Source organism: Sciurus vulgaris, assembly GCF_902686455.1.
Source record: "Sciurus vulgaris genome assembly, chromosome: 17".
Lineage (NCBI taxonomy): Eukaryota > Metazoa > Chordata > Mammalia > Rodentia > Sciuridae > Sciurus > Sciurus vulgaris.
Genome location: NC_136478.1, coordinates 44,658,304 through 44,672,039, shown reverse-complemented (window position 1 = coordinate 44,672,039; position 13,736 = coordinate 44,658,304). Strand labels below are relative to the sequence as shown.

Below are 13,736 nucleotides of genomic sequence, written 5' to 3'. Positions count from 1 at the left end.
TTCCTGTTTCCCCAAACACATAATTATATATGTGTATTTTTCTGTTTGTTTAAACTAGGATCTAGATGAGGTCTATATATGAGACTAAATAATATCTCTAAATCTCTTAACCTGTACAATATATAGTGAAAGATAAAATAGAGCTTGAGTTCAAAATAATATACTTCCAATTCATATTAAGGACTATAGAATTTTTACTTAATGTTATTGATCTGTATTTCCTTTGTCTGTATGTACTGAGTCTCAGGTACCAAAAGATTCCAACTAAATTGCTCATTTCTTTTTATCCCCCAGTAACACATAACATTCTCAGAACAATATAGCACTGCTACCACTTAATTTGATAAAATAGTGTAAGGGTTTTATTTGTGGTTTCTTACAAATTTAAGGATATATAACCACTGGATACATATTTAAATTGAAGCACTGCATTTCTATTTTGGTTTTAGGGATTTTCCTACATTTAATTTTGTTTTGTAATTGCATAAGATATTTACATAGTTCATCTCAAATCTACAAAATATAGCCAAAGGAAAGTCTCTTCCTTTCTATCACCTACAGTTTAATTTTTAAGGCTTAAAAAAAATACAACATCATTTGTTACAGATACATAGCACTTAGTATATTTTGACAATAATCAGTGTTTGGCCTCAGTTTTCTCATTTATATTTAAGAACACATAAACACTTGAATGTGCACACATACATATCTTTTAATTTTTTTAGATGTTGATAGACCTTCATTTTATTCATTTTTTTATATGTGGTGCTCACAGTCGAACCCAGTGCCTCACACATGCTAGGCACGCACTCTACCACTGAGCCACAATCCCATACCATATCTTTTATAGATATATATAATTTACATAATTATATATACAATTTATATATATAATATATATAATTCATATACACACAACCTTATGTATCTTACTCATTCTCTATTTTGGAATGTATCTTTTCATATTTAGTCAAGTTCAGAATTTTTTATCTAATAATCTTCTCTACCCTAATATATTTGCTAATACCTGTTGTCCTCTTGGTCTTTTCTTCCTATTTGCCCCTATGCCTGGTCTTTAGCTAGTTTTATTTGTTTGTTTTTCATTTTTTGGGTTTTTTTTTTTTTTTTTTTTTTTTCGGTGCTGGGGATTGAACTCAGGGCCTTGTACTTACGAGGCAAGCACTCTACCAACTGAGCTATATCCCCAGCCCTCTTTAGCTAGTTTTGAAACATTATGACTTGCTATGTGCTGTTCATTAGCTATAGGAATGTCATTTTGTTCTTCATTCTCTTTAACCTTATAATTTTGTACAAAGTTCAACCATGATATTTTTCTATTGCTTCAATTTTTTAAAATTAACAGGAATCTGCCAGGTATGTTGGGACATGCAAGTAATCACAGCCAATGGAAGGCTGTGGCAGAGAGACCCAAGTTGAAGGTTAGCTCAAGAAACTTTTTTCTTTCTGGCGGTGCTGGGGATTGAACCCAGGGCCTTGTGCTTGCAAGGAAAGCACCCTACCAACTCAGCTATATCTTCAGTTCCCAGCCTGAGAAACTTGAGACTTTGTCTCAAAATTTAAAAAAAAAAAAAAAAAAATGGAGGCTGAGGATGTAGCTCACTGTAGAATGCCCTTGGTTCAATCCCCAAGACCACACACACACACACACACACACACACACACACACACACACACACACACACCTTTCCAGTGCCATGGTATGAATTTTGATACATGTAGAGATTCATGTAACCACCATTACTCAGAATAGTTCCATCAACCAATAAACTGCTTCATGTCATCCCTTTACAGTCACTCCCTTTCCTTGCTCCTAACCCCTGGTAAACAACTGATCTTTTCTCCATCACTATATTTTTTTTCATCTCTAGATTGCAATATAAATGGAATCATATAGTATATAATCTTCACAAATTTGTTCCCCTTCAGTATAATGGATCCACAGATCCATCTGTGGATATGGCTTGCTTCTATGCAGGTGTTGATGGCTTATTCCTTTTTAATGATGAATGACATCCCATTGAATGGATGTGCCATGCACTTGTTCAAGGACATCTGGGTTGCTTTCTGTCGCCGCCCACAGCAACAAATGTGTGGGTATTTATCGGAGGTGGACTGAAAATAAACTAATTTTCCTATATTCACTAATTTATAGAGGAAGAGAGACTTTGAGAGAAAGATAGGCTTTGCTTAGAGGAAGAGAAACTTGGCTTGGAAGTTTTAGAGAAAGAAAGGCTTGCGACACTTATCAGAGATCTGTTTCTTCTTAGAGGTGCGTCCTGCATCCTGTGAACTAAAGAGTGCAACCTAGAGGTGTGTTCTCAGTTCTCCACTCTACAATCTGCCTTCTGCTGCTGCCTACTGCTTCTTACTGCTAGCTGCTGCTTATATTTCCTCCAGGAGGCGGAGGGCCGGGCCATGCCAGTTGAGATCAGGCGAGGAGCCAGCTGCCCTATCACAGCAAAGGTTAAAGCGAGCAGGCCCGAGCAGGAGCACTCAGGAACACCTGTGCACGTGTGCATGGACTTAAATGAATACGGCCAATGATAAATCACCTGAGCGTGCTGATGTTAATTAACCTCCTTATGCCGATGTGATCAAAGCAACCTCCGGCTGGCCGCCAGGCCTCATCCCTGCACAGCCCACATGACACAGCGCCCAACAGTTTTCAGTTTGGGGCAATCATGAACAGAACTGCTACAGATGTCCATGTACAGGTTGTCCTGAGAATGTTTTTCATTTCCCTGGGTTATACAATATTTAAGTTCAAAAGAAATTTCCAAACTCTGCCAAAGTGGTTCTACTATTTTGCAATGTGTGCATTCCAGTAGCTCGATATCCTTGCCATCACTTGGTACTGGCAGTATTTTATTTTAGCCATTTTATAGTTACTTTTTATTTTTAATGGCATTTTATCATGATTTTAACTTATATTTCTCCAATAACTAATGATGCCAAACACATTTTTTTGTGTTTATTTGTCATTCTCTGATGAAGTAGCCAAGTCTTTTACCGTCAAATCTTCTTCCTTGAATGAAGGAAGTAATGAATGCCCAATTCATGCATTACTCAGAAGTATATCGTTTACTGACTTTATGAAGTTTTAATCTTATCCTTCTGTTAACTGATTTCTAATTTAATACCATTATGGTCAGAGAACATACAATGTATTATTTACAATGTATTATTTCAGTTCTTCACTTTATTTTTTTTTTTTTTCTTTTTTTGTGGAGGTGAAGACTGAACTCAGGGACCTTGTGCATGCAAGGCAGGCACTCTACCAACTTAGCTATAACCCGAGCCCCAGTTCTTTACATTTTTAAGATTTGCTCCATGATACTCTGAAGAACATTCAATATACATTTGAGAAGAATTAGGACTCTAATATTGTTGATCAAATTGTACTATAAATGTCAATTACATTCAGTCACATGATAGTGTTGCTCAGTTCTTCCGTTTACTTGCTGATTTTTTCATCCACTAGTTTTATTGATTACTGAGAAAAGCATTTGAAGTCTTCAGTTAACACTGTGGGTTTATCTGTTTCTCCTTTCCTTTCTCTCACTTTTGTTTCCTGGGCTTGAAGCGGTTATTAGGTACATAAAGGTTTAGGAATGCCATGTCTTTTCAATGAACTGACTCTTCAGCCTGTGGAATGTCCTACCTTATCATGGTGATCATCTTTCTTTCTTTGAAATCTGTTTGATGTTAATATAACAACTTTGCCTATCTTTTTTATAGTGTCCGCATGCTATACCTCTTTCTATTCTTGTACTTTTAATCGACCAATATTTGAGGTGAGTTTCTTACAGACAGCATATAACTTGATCTTATATATTTATTCCTTCACAAAGTCTTTGATTTGGTATGTTTACACCATTTGAATTTATTGTAATTATTGATATGTTTGGATTGAGGTCCACTTTCCTGTCTTCATTTGCATTAATGGCTTTTTCTGCTCCAGTTTTCTTTTTTCTTTTTTCAAATGTCACAAAATTTACCATCTTAAATCGTTTTTTAGAAGTATGATGCAAAGGTGTTAAGTACGTTCACGTTGTGTAATTTCCAGAACTCTTTCATTTGGCAAAACTGAAACTCTGTATTCTTTGAACAACTTTCCATTTCCACCTCCACCCAGCCTCTGGTATCATTCTGTCTGCAGTTTCTGTGAGTGTAACTACTCTAGATAACGCTCACATAAGTGAGATCATACCATATTTGTCTTTTGAGACTGTCTTCCTTTGTTTAACATTGTATCCTTAAGCTTCATCCCTGTTGTAGCATGAACTAGAATTTTATTCTTTTTTAAGGCTAATATTTTATTATATGTATCTACAACATTTTGTTTATCTGTTCATCCATTGCTAAATATTTGGGTTGCTTCCACCTTTTAGTTACTGTGAATAATTCTATGAATGTAGATATATGAATATTTCTTTGAGACACAGTTTTCCAATTCTTTAAGATATACATCCAGAAATGATAATGCTGGGTCATATAGTAACTAAATACACTTTTGTAATTCATTTTTAAAAAATGGTGTGGGGGGAGGGATACTAGGGATTAAACACAGAGGTGCTTTACTACTGAGCTATATCTCTAACCCTTTTTTAATTTTCAGATAAGGGCTCATTAAGTTACTTAGGGCCTTGCTAAATTGCTGAGGCTGGCTTTGAACTTGCGATCCTCTTCCCTCAGTCTCGTGAGCCACTGGGATTACAGGCGTGCATCACCAGACCCCCAGTTTATAATCTATCTTAATTCTCTTACCCAATTTCTATTGAAATGGAGCATTGTGCTACTTTTAGAAGGATGGGTTAGGCCAGGATAGCTTCTGTAGCTTCATGGCATTAGAGCTCCCTCTCTGTGATTTTCTATGAAGTAAACCTAAGTATAGTCTCTAACATATCCTAAAGAGTGGTGATTCTTCTACTTCCCCTCCTGAACTTTTATCTAGTTCTTCTTCTTTTTGCCCCTTTTGTTCCTGTCCTGTTCAATCTGGATTCTACTCACAGAAGTGTATTCTCTTGGTAGGTGTTCTGAAAGGCAACTATAGTGTAATTTCAAGAGTTTATGGGGCTCAAGTCAAGCACAGTGGCACATCCATATAACCGCAGTGACTTGGGAGGCTGAAGCAGAAGGATCACAAGTTCAAGGCCAGCCTTGAGACCTTAAAAAAATTTTTTTTTATTTTTTTTGGTACTGGGGATTGAACCCAGGGGGACTTGGCCACTGAGCTACATCCTCAGTCCTTCTTTTATTTTTTTTTATTTTGAGGCAGTCTCACTAAGTTGCTTAGGGTCTCACTAAATTGCTGAAGCTGGTCTGGAACTTGAGGTCCTCCTGTCTCAGCCTCCCATGCCTCTGGGATTTCAGGCATGTACCACTGTGCCCCATGGGAACTTAGTTTAAATTTTAAAAAAGGCTTTGGTGGGCTGGGAATGTAGTGCACGAGTACAGCACCCGGTGTTCAATCCCTAGCACTGCCCTTCCCCCAGTCAAAAAAAGAGCTTATGGAGCTCACACTGCTAAGATACTTTTAGAAGGCGGCATTTACCCTGTATTCACCTGCCTATAAAAAGATGCAAAATCCCTCTAGTTTCAGTTGCTGCCCTCAGAATGGACTGTTGAATTTTCCAGGAATAAGTTTGTGATCTTCTTCTCAGAGCTGTTACATACTCTCTTGCTTTACTTCCTCTTCATCACAAAGTTCCAGACACCAAAAGGGTCTTGGGCTGTCAGTTTATTTCCAATTATTCTTCTTACAGGACATAGAGCAATAATTTGTCACTTAGTTTTGATATAGACGTTCTCTGTGGATTTATATTTTGTCCTCTTAGTTGCTCTCCTATTTGGTTTGTCTGCTTTGTTTGGTGAGAGAGCAGGAAGATTCCAAAAAAGTAAAATTTCTCAGACTCTCTTCCACTTTCCTTAAGTCATTTCACTCGGGCTTCTGACCATAACTCCACTGAAAAAAATCACTCATCCTAACATAGCCCAAACCCTCTTTTGTTAAATCTAGTGGCCAGTTATCATTCTGCTAGCAGCATGTGATAGTTGACTTGCCAGCCTTACTCACCAGCCCTTCTCAGTTGCCTTTTAAATACTAACTGGGGCTGGGCAAGGCGGCACACACCTATAAGCCCAGGGACTCAGGAGGTCAAGGCAGGAGGATTGCAAGTTCAAAGCCAGCCTAAGCATGGACCTAAGCAACTTAGTGAAACCCTATCTCAAAATTTAAAATGGCATCTTCTAATTTGCTGAAAGCCCTTTGCAGGACTGAGCGGTTTCAACAATGTCGGAAATGGCAGAGCTGTCCGAGCTATATGAAGAGACCTACGGATGGATGTGATGCCTGGCCACGGTGACCTTCCGCAGATGGAGGTAGGCAGCGGGAACCGGGAGCCATCCTTGAGCCCCTCCCGCAATGGGGCCCCGCCACAGCTCGAGGAGGAAGGCCCAATGGCGGCGCCAAAGTGGAAACGCGGCCTGGCTATCCAGCCTAACCCTGGGGATCAGCCGGGCCAGATCGCGGGCCCAGACTTCAAGAGCGAGGACGAGGGCGAGGAATTTGATGACTGGGAGGACGACTATGACTATCCCGAAGAGGAGCAGCTGAGCGGGGAGGGCTGCAGAGTGTCGGCCGCCCTTGAAGAAGCCAACAAGATGTTTCTGAGAACATCCCGAGCAAGAGAAGCAGCCCTGGATGGCAGGTTTCAGATGCATTATGAGAAGACCCCGTTTGATCAGTTAGCTTTTATCGAAGAGCTTTTTTCACTTATGGTGGTCAATCGTCTGACCGAAGAACTCGGCTGTGATGAGATTATTGATAGAGAGTAGTTAAATGCTGATAAGAGGGGGAAACTACTTGAGGAGAGACCCAACTTAACGCTGTTCTTTGGGTTCATTTCAAATAGATCTGTGCCAATGAAAAACTTGATCTTTGAAAAAAAGAGTTGTTTTTGTTTTTCAGAATAAAGGACAGTAGGACAGTGATTGCACAGCTGTGAAAAGGAAAAGAATCATGAAAGAAAAGGCGGTCTTAAGACTGTTGAAAATGTGTTTCCCAAGAAAGTCCTGAAATACCTATGGCTCTGACTTTGTTATTCATCAAGATTATTTTCCTTCCATTGGGGAAGATATCTTTCTGTTAGGCTGTAAAGATGGTTTTACAAGAGTAAATCATGACCAAGACAAACTGCTGATACAAAAGCCCACTAATAGGAATTATAGGAGGAAAAAAAAAAAAACATACATAAGATATCTTGAGTTATTTGGACTGAAAACCTGTTGAGAAACTCAAAATTCTACTTCATGATCTAGCCAAGTCATGGTTATCAAAGGCTAAATTTGCAGTGTGAGATGAATTGAGTATTCATTTACAAAAGGATTAGTGAATTATATGTATCACATGTGCTATATCTTAAAATGTTTCCAAGAGCATCAAAAATTTTGTACATGTATTCTGATCATTTATAAAGCTATGATCAATAATTCAGGAAAATCCATTGTCATGACTTTTAAAATCAAAAGTTAATGTCTTTTTACAAAGTTTCAAATTTAGACATTAAAATGTATATGAAAGTACAAAAAAGACAATTTATTTCTAATACCCTTATATACTAGGGAAGTTTTGCTTTGCTGTTTTTCATTTAACTTGACAGGTGAAAGACTGTTGAACTTCATATTGTAACAACTGTTGAACTTCATATTGTAACTGTTGATGAAAATTGTCAAGTGAAAAGAAAGCCCTCTATCTTTAAAAAGACTATATGCATAATTATGCAGTCAACCTTTGAAGGTTTTAAACCTGCCCAGAAATTCACCTCAGTATCTGAAGTTTCCCTCTGTCTCCTTCTCTAATTAAACTTGTTGTTCCTTATGCACCAGCATTGGAGATAATAAAATTTCTTGTTCTGTGTATTTTGTTTGGCTTAAAAAAAAAAAAAAAAAAAAAATTTAAAATGGGACTGGGCATGTGGCTCAGGGGTTAAGTATCCTTGGATTCAATCCCCAGTATCAAAAAAGAAAAGATACCATCTGGGGTGACCAAGTACTTTGGTTTGCCTGAGACTATTCTGGTTTTAGCACTGAAAAGTCTTGTGTCCAAAAAACTCCACTCTTGGGCAAACAACATCATTGGTCAATCCAACGTACATCTAACTGGAAGTATACCTCAGAACACAGTCCTTGGGCCTCTTCTCCTCTCAGTATTTCACTTATTTACCTAATTACTCATCAATCTTACAGCTTTATAAACTATGTGCTAATGATGGAGAGGGCTCTACCCTCTCCATCCTACTGGAGGCTCACATATCCAACTGCCATTGATCCTATTGGTTCAACATTTTTAAAAATCCTGAATCTAATCATTTTCAACATTTCTTCTGTTAATAAATAGGTATTGGCAAAAACAATCCTTTTGTTTTTTTTTTTTTTTTGGTGCTAGGAATCAAACCCAGGACCTCATATATGCTACACAAGCTACATGCCCAGCCTGGCAAATTTTTCTTAAAGGGCCAGATAGTAAATAGAAAATATTTTAGGTTTGTAAACCATACAGGCTTCATTGCAACTACTCAGTTTGGCCAACATATTTCTATTTTAGTTTCACTAATAGTCTGAAGTTGTTCTGTCTTTTTTTATTTTTATGGTACTGGGGGTTGCCTCACATAAGCTGGGTAGTTTTTATTACAAAATATTTCCAACAACAGTGTTTTTGTGTGCGTATATCTAGACATATATACATACTTACACATACATATAAAAGGTACGAAGTATAACAAATGAACAGCATGCTTCCCCACACCCTTGACTGGGCCTCTGAGGAAGATGCCTCAGTAGACACCACTGAGGTTCTGCCTCCCTGACCAGCTGATTGTTAAAAGCACTGCCTGCCCACCTGTTCAAACTTCTTACATACCTGGGCACCATCCTTCCATAATGTCCCTCGAAACCATCCATGGTTCTTTCCCTTGCTCCAACAGGGAAATCACATCAGGCTTGGGAGTAGAGAGTCCTGTTTACAAGAAAAAAAAAAAAGATATACTCCAGCTGTTTCTGAATCAAACCTAGTCCTTAGTCCTCAAGGAAACAGGCAACTACAGGAAAGACAAGGGGGTATGAAGGTCTAAAGTATGGAGAAGATAAAGGGACCACAATGGGCAGCCTGCCTGTTTCCTTGTCTACAAAGCACAAAACGATTCCCTACGAAGGTAGACACCCACCCAGACAATTGAAAGACACACCCAAAATTCATAAGTCATTTGGGAATCGATATCCTTAGTGAGTAAGACTGGGTTGCTGTAGTTGTCTATCATCAAATCTCTACATAAATCCCTCTGAACAGCGGCCAAGCACTCCTACTTTTCCTGAGAGAAGTCTACAGCCAAGTCCCTGAACATTACCAATTCCTGAAATGACAAACCCATGTGATACTGCTGAGATCCAAACAAACAATTTTAATATGAAGGAGATGGAGAAGGACGCTGAGGGATGGAGAAGACATATTGGTCAAATGGGCAAGAGCAGAGTGGAAATAGAGGTAACCAGAGTGAAATGAGCATGACTAGAACAAAGAAACTCCATGCTCATGAATAATCCTGAGGCTGAAGACAAACCTCCTTTATACAATGGGACACTCTCCTATCCCATGGCTAGGGTTAGGAACGATTAAAACATTTATTTTTTATAAATAAATTTTTTTCTAGGATAGAAAACCACACAGCAAGTTCTAGTGTGGCAAATTACTCTCTTTTTTTGTTAAACATTCATCCATGACTTTCCATTTTTATTATAGAAAATTTCAAACATACAGCAAAGCTGAAAAAAATTTTACAGTGGACACATCCAACGTACAAATTATGATTTATCATGAACTTTTAATATTTATGTGCTGTTTTCTTCCCTTCTTTCCTATTAAAGGGAGACATAATCTACAAAAATTAAAACAAAACTTCTATTGCACATAAAAGGAGTTTGGCATAATTAAAATATATACTAAATACTAAGGACCTTCATTATTAGATGAAATCATAGGCATTTTTCTTTACAAAGCAAGTTACTGAATAACCATTTGAAAACTGATTATGTATTTCATCTTAGGAATACAAGACATAACCATTTCATTATCTTAGATACTTAGATTGAACAAAATCTGAGTTCCTTTACAACTTTAAGAGTCTATAGTGCTCAAAAATGCATATATGCTAATCCTGTTTAAAAGTTCCAAATATAGAAACCTAATAATATCCTCTTAAAGCTATGTCATAAAACAACTCTAAGAGCAACAGAATGATGAATATAAAACTTTCTTTGGGACTAGGGCAGTAGCTCAGTGGCACAGCACTTGCCTAGCATGTGTGAGGCACTGGGTTCAATCCTTAGCACCACATAAAAATAAATAAAATAAAGGCATGCTATCCATCAAAAAAAATTTTTAAATGTTAAAAATAAACCACATTCTTTGGATGTTATTGTTTGAGGGGGATGGCAGGGCACAAAGGGGACTTCTACAGTACTTACTATTCCAGTATTACATACATAAATGTTCTATTATTCTTTTATATTATAAAATGCTTTCTTAATAAGGGAAATCAAAAATTAAGAAAAATAAACATGTTTGTGGGGACTGCTTACCCCACTCAACAACCATTGCTACTTAAACCCCAAGTCTAATCTGGGAGTCTGAACCATTTCCCTGGAGGGAATGCATTCAGGCTCCATTATAAAGCACTGCACCCACCAACACACTTTCAAAGAGTGGGACAGTAAGGGACAAGACTGTGCTGCTGGGCACAATCCTAACAGAATGAGAAGATCTGAGATGGGTTCATGGGCAAGTTGAGCGAGGAAGTTTCTAGATAAAGACAACAAACGTTCATACAAATAAGGGAAAAAACTATACTTCAAAGAAGATACATCAGTTCACCTGGAGTTGACTTTGAACACATACCTCAGAACCTGAGTTGTGTTTCCCTGGATCCCTCTCTTGGAAAAGTACAGCATCCACAAAAAGCAACTGTGGGGGAAAGAGGAAAATTTAAAAAGCGCCCAGATATACTCAAATGACTCCATGCTGTCCTTCCAATATCCTTTCTATGCCGCCTACCCCTACTTTTCCCTACACACACACACACTGATGAGAACAAATCCTAGCCTTCCCCAAGTATGTGGGAACCTAAGAAGAGCAAGATGGAATGCATTCTGGGTAGATTAGCTCCAATACTGAGAGGGACCTAGAAACCTCAGCAGGAGGAATTCAGACATATTGTTATCCTAATCTCAAAATGTTAATCTGGACTACAGGTGGGTACAATAACAGGACTCCAACTACTTCTCCCTTTGCAATTACCCCGAGAGTTTCCTAAAGCAGCATTACTCTGCTTACAACCTAAATTAAAAATGAACACCTCAAGTTTGAATGCCTATACACATCCAGAATCTACACACAGACGTCCAGATTCACGCACCAAGTTCATAACATTAAATCTCTCTTAGTTTCTCTGGTCTCTACTTTAAATGACTAAATCTAAGCGGTCACCCAATCCATAACAAAGACTCCAAGGCCTTGAATATCTAGCTACACAACCAGATAGGAAGACAAGTACAAAGCTCTGTGACCGATATGTAATGTGAATAAAAACTTTCTGTGTTAAACTACTGATAGTTGGTCATTGTTAACACAGCAAGGCCTAGCTTATCATGCTACTGATACAATAACAAACAAAGCCAAATTTCCTGTCCGTTAGGGACCACAGTGGAATATCATTGAAATATAATTTCGATTTTGGTGTAAATGGGGGAAACAGATATATAAATTGGTGATAAAAACTATGGAGAAAAAATATATATGGTAAGGGGGACAGGGACTGTGTGTTTGTTGAGATGTTCTCAGGGAAGGCTTTTCCAGTTTGGTAACGTGTGAAGAAAGCCTTGAAGGAAGCAAAAGAATAAACCATGTAGATAGCAGGAGTGAGAAAATTCCATGCAGGGGAACCAGCAATCTCAAATACAGAGAGAGGCAGAATTAAGAAAAAATGCTAGATTGGAGCAGAGTGGTAACAGAGACTCAGACCACTGTAGAGACTGGGTTTTTTTTTTTTTTTTTTTTAAAGAGAAGAGAAATGTGTTTATTTTCTTATTTTTCTTTTACCAACTAGTTTTGAATCATTTAAAAAGACAGGATATAAAGAATTGAGATATAACAGAAAAATAATCTAACTCAAATATAATATTCTCCTGGGAAAAAAGGTAGGTTAAAGGGTCATAAAAATACAGTAGGAGTGCTAAGTGCTAATTGCAACACCTAACACTAGTACTGCGGGACACAGTACTAATCACGTTAAGTCAGCGATCACCACCATGTAAGATAAGAACCACCACAGGGTGACAATTAAACATCAGAATCTGTTCTTTTAAGCAGATTAACCATCAAAGAATAAAAAGTCCATACGTTTTCTTTCCCCTATGGTCTGTCTTAGGGTAGAAATAAGGATTCCCATCCATCGCGACTCTTGCTGCTTGATGCCCTTCCCCATCCTCAGTCTGCCCTTTTCGCACCATGTCTGTGACTCAAGCCAAGGTCTCCCATCACCTTCTTCCTGAGAACCCATGGCTGCTGGCAAGCTCTGCTCCAGTGCCAGTCACCAGGGGTTCCCACAAACACAGCCAGCACAAATTGCAACCACCTAACACACGAGGACCCAGACAGGCTGCGTAGCGTGTCCTCCACAAAAAGCTACTGGACAGGACTGACTTCTGGGTGCCCGACTCCTGAGCTGGAGCCCAGGTTCCTGACACCTGTCCCCACTGGGACATGATGTCAGCACCAGATCTTAAAACCAACTCGACACACACTACCCACACGAGGCACGCTGGGACTTACTCTGACTTTACCACTGAGAATCTGGGGACCTCTCAAGGCGCTGCCAGACCCCGAGGGAGCAGAGGTTTGCGGGGGTGCTGAGTCATGACCCAGTCATCCTGTACAGCTGGCCTGTCTCTCCCTGCTCATCACCCTGGCTGGCAGAGATCCTGGAAGACTCCTGCACTGCACCCCTGTATAGCACAGCGCAGGAGTCTGCCCTCGGCCGGAGATTTCTGATTTTCTCAGACTGTGACTTCCAAAGGTCTTCTCGTGACGTAGGCGGCACCTGCTCTGGTGGGTGCTTTGGGCTGGTGTGCTGTGGCTGCTGGCATCTTGAAGGACCAACCCAGAAGCAGGACTCAATGTGAAGGTTGCATGCAGTGGCTCTCCTGTCCAGCAGGAAAATCCCTCTTCCCCACAGCATCTCCTGAGCACCAGCTATGACAAGCAGACTGTGGCACCACATGCTGCCCTCCTGCTGCCTAGACACCCCCCGTGTCCACTGCCACAGAAACGAAGTGCCTCCCTGGACTGGCAGTCAGTCAGAGTGGGAGCAGTGAGCTGCAGGGCAGGGGGCTCCACAGCATCCACCCCTGGGCATGCCAGTTCTGGAGGACACAGGGCTTTCGTGTGGACACCATGAGGGCAGCTGAGGGCAGAGCAGGGGGACGCTACTACAGCTGGAAGTCTCCACGGATGAAGGCACAATGACACACAGACCCATGTCACACCCTCCACCACAGCCGGCTTCTGGTGGACCCGCTGCTGTAGCAGGCGTGGGCGCACTGCTCACACCCCAGGGAACGGCTGTCCCTGGAGGAGTCGGTGAACTCGCCAGCGTGAAGGTGGA

At 39.7% G+C, this 13,736-nt stretch overlaps 1 long non-coding RNA gene and 1 pseudogene across 3 annotated transcripts in view; one reads left to right on the top strand and one right to left on the bottom strand.

The window, feature by feature from the left end:
* The window catches only part of LOC306648647, a 392,598-nt gene that overhangs the window by 241,943 nt on the left and 136,919 nt on the right, over positions 1-13,736 (bottom strand). Inside the window, exons 6-8 of one of the 2 annotated variants that reach the window (XR_013760427.1) lie at positions 10,973-11,038; positions 8,942-9,037; positions 5,587-5,879 (exon numbers count right to left, since the gene is read on the bottom strand). This is a non-coding gene — a long non-coding RNA (uncharacterized lncRNA). The remainder of the gene's footprint in view (positions 1-5,586; positions 5,880-8,941; positions 9,038-10,972; positions 11,039-13,736) is intronic. The other variant, XR_013760428.1, reaches the window with a different exon arrangement.
* LOC306648640 (EP300-interacting inhibitor of differentiation 1-like) lies at positions 6,299-7,337 on the top strand (annotated as a pseudogene). Its single transcript has one exon. The product of its transcript is annotated as an EP300-interacting inhibitor of differentiation 1-like (transcript).